Source organism: Triticum aestivum, chromosome 2B, assembly GCF_018294505.1.
Source record: "Triticum aestivum cultivar Chinese Spring chromosome 2B, IWGSC CS RefSeq v2.1, whole genome shotgun sequence".
Classification (NCBI taxonomy): domain Eukaryota; kingdom Viridiplantae; phylum Streptophyta; class Magnoliopsida; order Poales; family Poaceae; genus Triticum; species Triticum aestivum.
Genome location: NC_057798.1, coordinates 715,864,322 through 715,871,606, shown reverse-complemented (window position 1 = coordinate 715,871,606; position 7,285 = coordinate 715,864,322).

The window sequence follows — 7,285 nt, the reverse complement described above, 5'->3', positions numbered from 1 at the left end:
GTGGTGGCGGCGACGGTTTTTGAGCCGTCGACAGTGAGGGAGCGCGGCCGTGGAGGCCGGGTTGAGGTGGTGGTCCTCAACCGGGAGGTCGTGGAGGTGGGGGGTGATACCCCGCCGTGGGCCGATGTGGTCGAGCGTGCAGGGGCCGATGGCGGTGGTGGCGGCGTCGCTTTGGAGGAGGCGCTGCGGGCGGCAGTGCCGGAAGCTCCGCTGGTTATGGAGGAGGCACCATAGGCGGTGGTGCCTGAGGTGGCGACGCAGGGCGTCCCGGCGTCCGAGGAGGTGATGGCGCCCAGACCCAGGAGGAGGTGGCACTGGATGCCGTTAGCCGCCGCCTGCGAGGTCGGACGGAGCGGCTTGAGGCCTTCGCCCAGGCCGAGGTGGAGTAGACGCGCGACTTGGAGCGTGCCGTCTTGGTAAGTTCTTCTTTCTTCTTGTTTTTTGTGATTTCATCCTTGTGGGGGCGCGCCAGCACACCCACTGGGTGTAGCCCTCGAGGTTCGGGCCAACTACGTAGTAGTTGGGTCAAACCTTAGGAGCGTTGGCCTTGTTCTAACTTTGGTCTGCTCTCAACATCTTGACGCCTTCCGGGTTGCCGCCTTCAACCGGCTCCTGGGCAAGCATCGGGAGCTCAAGGAGCAAGTTGCTGCCAAGGAGGAGGAGCTTCGCGTCGCCGCAGGTACTTTTTATGTTCTTTCTTCTAGTGGGGGCGCGGTAGCGCACCCACTAGGTGTAGCCCCCGAGATTCGGGCCAACTGTGTAACAGTTGGGCCAAATCTTAGGTCTTGTCTTTTTCTTTCTTTCTGCTGAGTTCTTTTTCTTCGCAGCCGAGGTGCTGTCTTGGCGGACCCGGCTGTTCCGGGCTGGTCATCATTATGACCAGCTTCTTGCTGATACCGGCCGTCTCGGCGTCGAGGCGAGGCAGGCGAGGGCGGAGGCGGCCGCAGCCCGACGGTCTCTTGATGAGGCCAACCGGCTGCACGAGCAGCTGTCGGGTCACAAGAGCCACCTCGAGGCCGAGGTGGAGCTTCTTAAGGCGGAGGCCGCCAAGGTGGTGGAGACACAGCAAGCCCTGGTCGAGGCGGACCAGCAGCGCGGCCAGCTGGTCGACGACAAGGGCTGGCTCCAGACCGAGGTGGAGCGTGTGCGGGAGCAGGCCACTACGGCTGAGGAGGCCCGCCAGGCCGAGGCTCGCCGCCGTGAGGCGGCCGAGAAGGCAGCCGAAGACAAGGACGCCGAGCTGAAGGCGGCCCTTGCTAAGGCGGCTGACCTGGAGAAGGCGCTCGGGGAGCGGGACCGCGTCTTGGAGCGGGAGCGACGTTGTATGTTGCTCGAGGCGCAACACCTGGAAGAGTCTTTCTCCAGTAAGTTCTACTTCTTCGTAGATTGCCGGGTCGGGACCCGGCCCTTTCTTTCTTGTTGTTCTTCTAACTTGCTTCTTCTTTGGCTACAGGGGCCTTTCCAGAGACGCTGCGGCTGGCGGAGGAAGCCGTCCGCTATCAGCGCGATCCGACCGGCGTTGCTGGGTCTGGGACGGATCAGCTGACAGCCTGGACCTTCTCGGAGATCATTGCCGCTGCTGAGGCCCGGCTGCGGGTCTTGGGGACGCAGATGGAGCGGCTGTCCCGGGCCGGCACTACGATGACGGCGGCCCTGTGGCCGGACTCCATCCATCCGCGCAGCTTCTCGCGCCTGGCGTGCTGGTTGGAGATGGGCCTAGATCGCCTTAGCGACTGGCGTGTTTCCGCCGTTCGGGCCGGTGCTGAGATGGCGCTCCGGATCGTGCTGTCTTGGCATCCGGATCTTCAGCTGGATGCGCTGATGGGTCAGCGCGCTGGTTCGGAGCAGTTGCTGCAAGAGAAGGCCGGCCGGATCACCTCCCGGGCCAGCTATATCGCCGAGTTCGCCTTCCACGACGAGTTCCATCCGGAGCAGACGGAAGATGGCGCGGTCGTGGATGGTGATGACTACGGCTTGCTTCTTCGCAACCCGGAGGGCAGCTCGGAGGAGACGGGCGTCTACAGCGACGCGGAAGCCGAAGAGGACACCGGTGCCTCGCTGGACCCGGAGGCCGGTAGGGGGGAGCCGTCGACGTCGCGACGCGGCACTGGGAATGCCTCAGAATCTTTGTAGAAAACTTTGTTAAGTAGCAGGTCCACCCACCCACTGGGGGTTTCAGGGTGTAATGAACTCGGGCCGTGGGCCTTTGCTTGAAACGTTTATGTGTAAATGTTGTGAGAGTTTATTTGCTTTTTGCCTTCTGCTATTTTCGAACCTGTTTCATGCGTTGTTCCTCTTTGAAACCTCCCCACCCCCGCGAGTCAGACGACCGAGGCTCCGGTCCGTGACAAGGAGTTCGGCTCTTTGAGAGGCGCGCGCAGGAGTTAGGTCCTTAGAAGCGTTGAGCGTGAGCGAAACACCCACTGGGCCCGCTGGTGGAAATCCGGCTTGGCCGGTTGGTGAGCAGCCGGTCATGAGGCTAACTTATTTGATGAGCGTCGGGCCAGGTTGGTCGACCCGGCGGCTTTTGACTTAGTGTATGAATCGTAGGGGAGCTTTGGCCCGTTGTGCTTGCCCACCGCCAGCCAGAGCTGGATCTGCGGTTTTAGGGCGAAGTGGGGGACCGTGGCATCTTAACTTTATCAGGAATCACCAAGTAAAGCGGCGGGGTGTCGATCAAGCCGGCCAGCCCCCGAGCCCCCGAGTCGAGCTAGTCGAGCCGGCGGCCGGGTTCGGTAGTAAAGTGATGCAAAATATGGACGCAATAAATTGGTCGGCAAAGGGCAGCCCCCGAGTCTCGTTCGGGGACCCCATAGTTTCATATGCTTACAAAAGGCGTCGATACATACATTCATGCGGCTAACTGTAAAACGGACGGAGGAGTTCTGCGTTCCACGGCCAGGTCGTTTCTTCGCCGGCGGTGTCCCTCTTGCGCTTCTTCGACTTGCGCGCGTCGATGAGGTAGTAGGCGTTGCCGTCGCGCAAAGTCCTGCTCACGATGAACGGGCCCTCCCATGGAGAGGACAACTTGTGCTGGCCTGCCTGCTCTTGGACTAGTCGGAGAACGAGGTCGCCTTCGCGGAATGCAAGAGGCTTGATCTTCTTGCTATGGTAGTGCCTCAGGCCTTGCTGGTAGATAGCCGAGCGGCTAAGTGCCAGAAGGCACGCTTCTTCGAGCAGGTCGACGCCATCTTCGCATGCTTCTCTTGCTTCGGCTTCGGTGTACATCGTGACACGCGGCGAGTCGAACTCGACGTTGATCGGGATGATGGCTTCGGAGGGTGAACCCGGTCGATCGGTTTGGTGTTGTGCACAGACTCCAGAGAACTGCGGGCAACTCGTCAAGCCAACTGCCGGGTGAGCGGATGAGTGGCTTGACGAGTCGCGGCTTGATGCCAGACAGGATGAGTCCGTTGGCCCGCTTGACCTGCCCGCTGGACTGTGGATGTGCCACGAAGGCCAGGTCGAGGCGGATGCCGGAGACGGAGCAGTATTGCTCGAGCGCGCCCTTGGCGAAGTTGGTGCAATTGTCGGTGATGATGCTGTTCGGCATGCCGTAGCACACCGCTATGTCCTTGACGAACCCGACGGCTGTTGGCCCGTCCAATTTCTTGATTGGTCTTGCCTCGATCCACTTGGTGAATTTGTCCACTGCCGCCAGTAAGTGCGTCATGCCGCCTCGAGCGGTTTTGAAGGGTCCCACCATGTCGAGTCCCCAGACCGCGAAGGGCCAGGCGATTGGTATGGTTCGAAGTGCTGACGCCGGCTGGTGGCTGCGTTTGTTGAAGCGCTGGCATCCTTCGCACTTGAGGACGAGCGACTCGGCGTCTTCGAGGGCCGTTGGCCAGTAGAAGCCATGGCGGAACGCCTTGGCCACTAGGGATCGTGATGCAGCATGGTGCCCGCACTCGCCCTGGTGAATGTCGAGGAGGATGTCGATGCCGCGATCCTGCTCGACGTAGTGTTGGAACACGCCGGTAGAGCTGCGCTTGACGAGCTCATTGTTGATGATGCTGTAGGCGGACGCCCGACGCTGAACTTGCCGAGCCTCAATCTCGTCCATGGGGAGAACCTCGTTCTCCAGAAACTCTGATATCGGCAAGGCCCAAGATGGGGCCGCGACGACGGTGAAGACGGCCACCTGGGTGGGTTCCGAGTTGGCGGCTCCTGGGCCGGCTTGAGCAGCCCCCGGGTTGGTGACGACGACGGCCGGGTCCGGGGTGATTGTGGCCGGGTTGAGCTGAGCAGCCCCCAGGCCGGGTTTAGCAGCCCCCGGGCCGGGTTCATCAGTCCCCGGGCCGGGTTCAGCAGTCCCCGGATCGGCTTGCGATGCGACCGGGTCTTCTGGGACGCGGATGGACCCGGAGTCCGGCGACGGCTTGACGGACGATTTGCGCAGGTGCTCGAGAGATACACCGGACGGGATGGCTTGACATGACGAGGCGATCTTGGCGAGCATGTCGGCTACCTCGTTCTCTGCGCGCGGGACGTGGAGGAATTCGCAACCATCGAAGGACCCGGACAGCTTCCGGATGAGGAAGCGGTAGCTTGCCATGTTGGAGTCGCGAGCGTCCCACTCACCGGAGCACTGCTGCACCACCAAGTCTGAGTCGCCGTAGCACAGGATGCGCCGGATGCCGAGGTCCTTGGCGAGCCGGAGGCCGTGCACAAGGGCTTCATATTCGGCGATGTTGTTGGAGGCAACGAAGTGGATCTGGAGTGCGTAGCGGAGTCGGTCACCCTTTGGAGATGACAGTACGATGCCGGCCCCTAAGCCGAGTCGCATCTTGGACCCGTCGAAGTGCATGCGCCAACGCGTCGAGTCGGGAGGCGGCGACAGGTACTGGGTCTCGGTCCAGTCAACAAGGAAATCGGCCAGGGCCTGAGACTTGATCATGGTGCGGGGCTCGTAGAGGATAGTGTGGCCGGCTAGCTAGATCGCCCACTTGGCGACCCGGCCAGAGGCGTCCCGGCACCCGATGATTTCTCCGATAGGCGCCGTGCTGACGACGGTGACGACATGTTCTTGAAAGTACTGCGTCAGCTTCTTGGCGGTGAGGTACACGCCGTAACACATCTTCTGGTAGTGCGGGTAGTTCTGCTTGGAGGTGGAGAGCACTTCGCTCAGGTAGTAGACCAGGCGCTGGACGCCCTGGATCTTGCCCTTCTCCGATCGCTCGACCACCAGCACCGTGTTGACCGCCTGCAAGGTCGCGACTATGTAGAGCAACAGCGGCTCCTTATCGGTTGGCGCGGCCAGGACTGGTGCGGTGGAGAGCGTGCGCTTGAGGTCTTGGAAAGCTTCGTCCGCCTTGCCATTCCACTCGAACGGGCTTGTTTTCTTCATTAGCTGGTACTGGGGCAGTGCCTTCTCGCCCAGCCGGCTTAGAAACCAGCTGACCGAGGCCAGGCAGCCTGTGAACTTCTGGACATCGCGTAGTCGGGTTGGCTTGCGCATGCGCTCGGTGGCCTTGATCTTCTCCGGGTTCGCCTCGATGCCGCGTTCTGAGACGAGGAAGCCGAGCAGCTTTCCAGCTGGGACGCCGAAGACGCACTTTTCTGGGTTGAGCTTGACCTTGTATTCACAGAGGTTGGCGAATGTTTCCTTCAAATCGTCGAGGAGCGTGAGGTGCTGCTTGGTCTTCACCACGATATCGTCCACGCACACGTGGATGTTGCGGCCGAGTTGTGGTAGCAAGCATTTCTGCATGCAGCGTTGGAAGGTGGTGCCGGCGTTCTTCAAGCCGAACGACATGGTGATGTAGGAGTATGCCCCAAAGGGCGTGATGAAGGACGTCTTCAGGGCATCGGCCGGGTCCAGCTTTATCTAGTGATAGCCGGAGTAGGCATCCAAGAAGGACAGGAGCTCGCACCCAGCGGTCGAGTCGATGACTTGGTCGATTCGCGGGAGAGTGAACGGATCCTTGGGACAGGCATTGTTGAGGCTGGTGTAGTCGATACACATGCGCCAGGTCTTGTTCTTCTTTAGGACGAGGACTGGGTTGGCCAGCCACTCGGGGTGAAACACTTCCATTATGAAGCCGACCGCCAAGAGCTTGGCGACCTCTTCACCAATGGTTCTTCTCTTCTCTTTGGAAAATCGACGGAGGGGTTGACGGACAGGCTTGGCGTCCTTGCGGACGTGGAGTTTGTGCTCGAAGTACTTCCTCGGGATACCCGACATGTCTTTGGGGGTCCATGAGAAGATATCCCGATTCTCACGGAGGAAGTCGACGAGCTCGCCTTCCTATTTGCTGTCGAGGCAGGCGCCTACGACAACGTACTTGCTGCAGCTGGGGTCTTCTGGGTTCAACTTCACTTTCTTGGTTTCCTTGGAGGGCTTGAAGGCGGCCTCATTGGCCTGGTCCAGGGTCGGGATCGATGTAGCGGAGGCCTCGCCGGTCAGGGCGACGATCTGGTCGAGCTGACGCCGCTCCTCGGCAATGACCAGCGACTCGGCCAGCTTGGCGCCATCTCGGGCGCAGTCCAGAGACTTGTGGTAGTCGCCGGCGATGGTAATGAGGCCCTTGGGACCCGGCATTTTCATCTTCAGGTACGCGTAGTGGGGGACCACCATGAATTTGGCGAGCGCAGGCCGGCCCAGCAGCGCATGATATGCGCTGGACAGGTCCACCACCTCGAACCAGACTGGTTCGCACCAGAAGTGGTTGTTGTCGTCGAACAGGACATCGAGCCGGACTCGGCCAATGGATGAACAAGAGAGGCCGTGCACGATGCCGTGGAAGACTGTCCGGGTTGGCTCCAGGTCCTCGGCCTTGAGGCCGAGCTTGGTCATCATGTTGCGGTAGAGGATGTTGATGCTGCTGCCACCGTCGATGAGGACTCGGGAGAACTTGCAGGTGCGCCGCGCGACGATGGTAGGGTTGAGGACAAGGGCGTACCCACCCGGACTCGGCATGACTGCCGGGTGATCCTCCCAGGTCCAGGTGATCGGGCGATCCGACCAATGCATGAAGTCCGTCTTGGCCAGGACGACGGTGTTCACCTCCTGTTGGAAGAGGCGCTCGCTGCGCTTGTCGTTGCCGAGGCTAGTGAGGACGACGTAGGCCGCGTTCTGGTCCGGGTAGGCTGTTGGGGAACGTAGCAGAAATTCAAAATTTTCTACGCAACACCAAGATCAATCTTTGGAGTAATCCAGCAACGAGGGGAAGGAGAGTGCATCTACATACCCTTGTAGATCGCTAAGCGGAAGCGTTCAAGAGAACGGGGTTGAAGGAGTCGTACTCGTTGTGATCCAAATCACCGGAGATCCTAGTGCCGAACG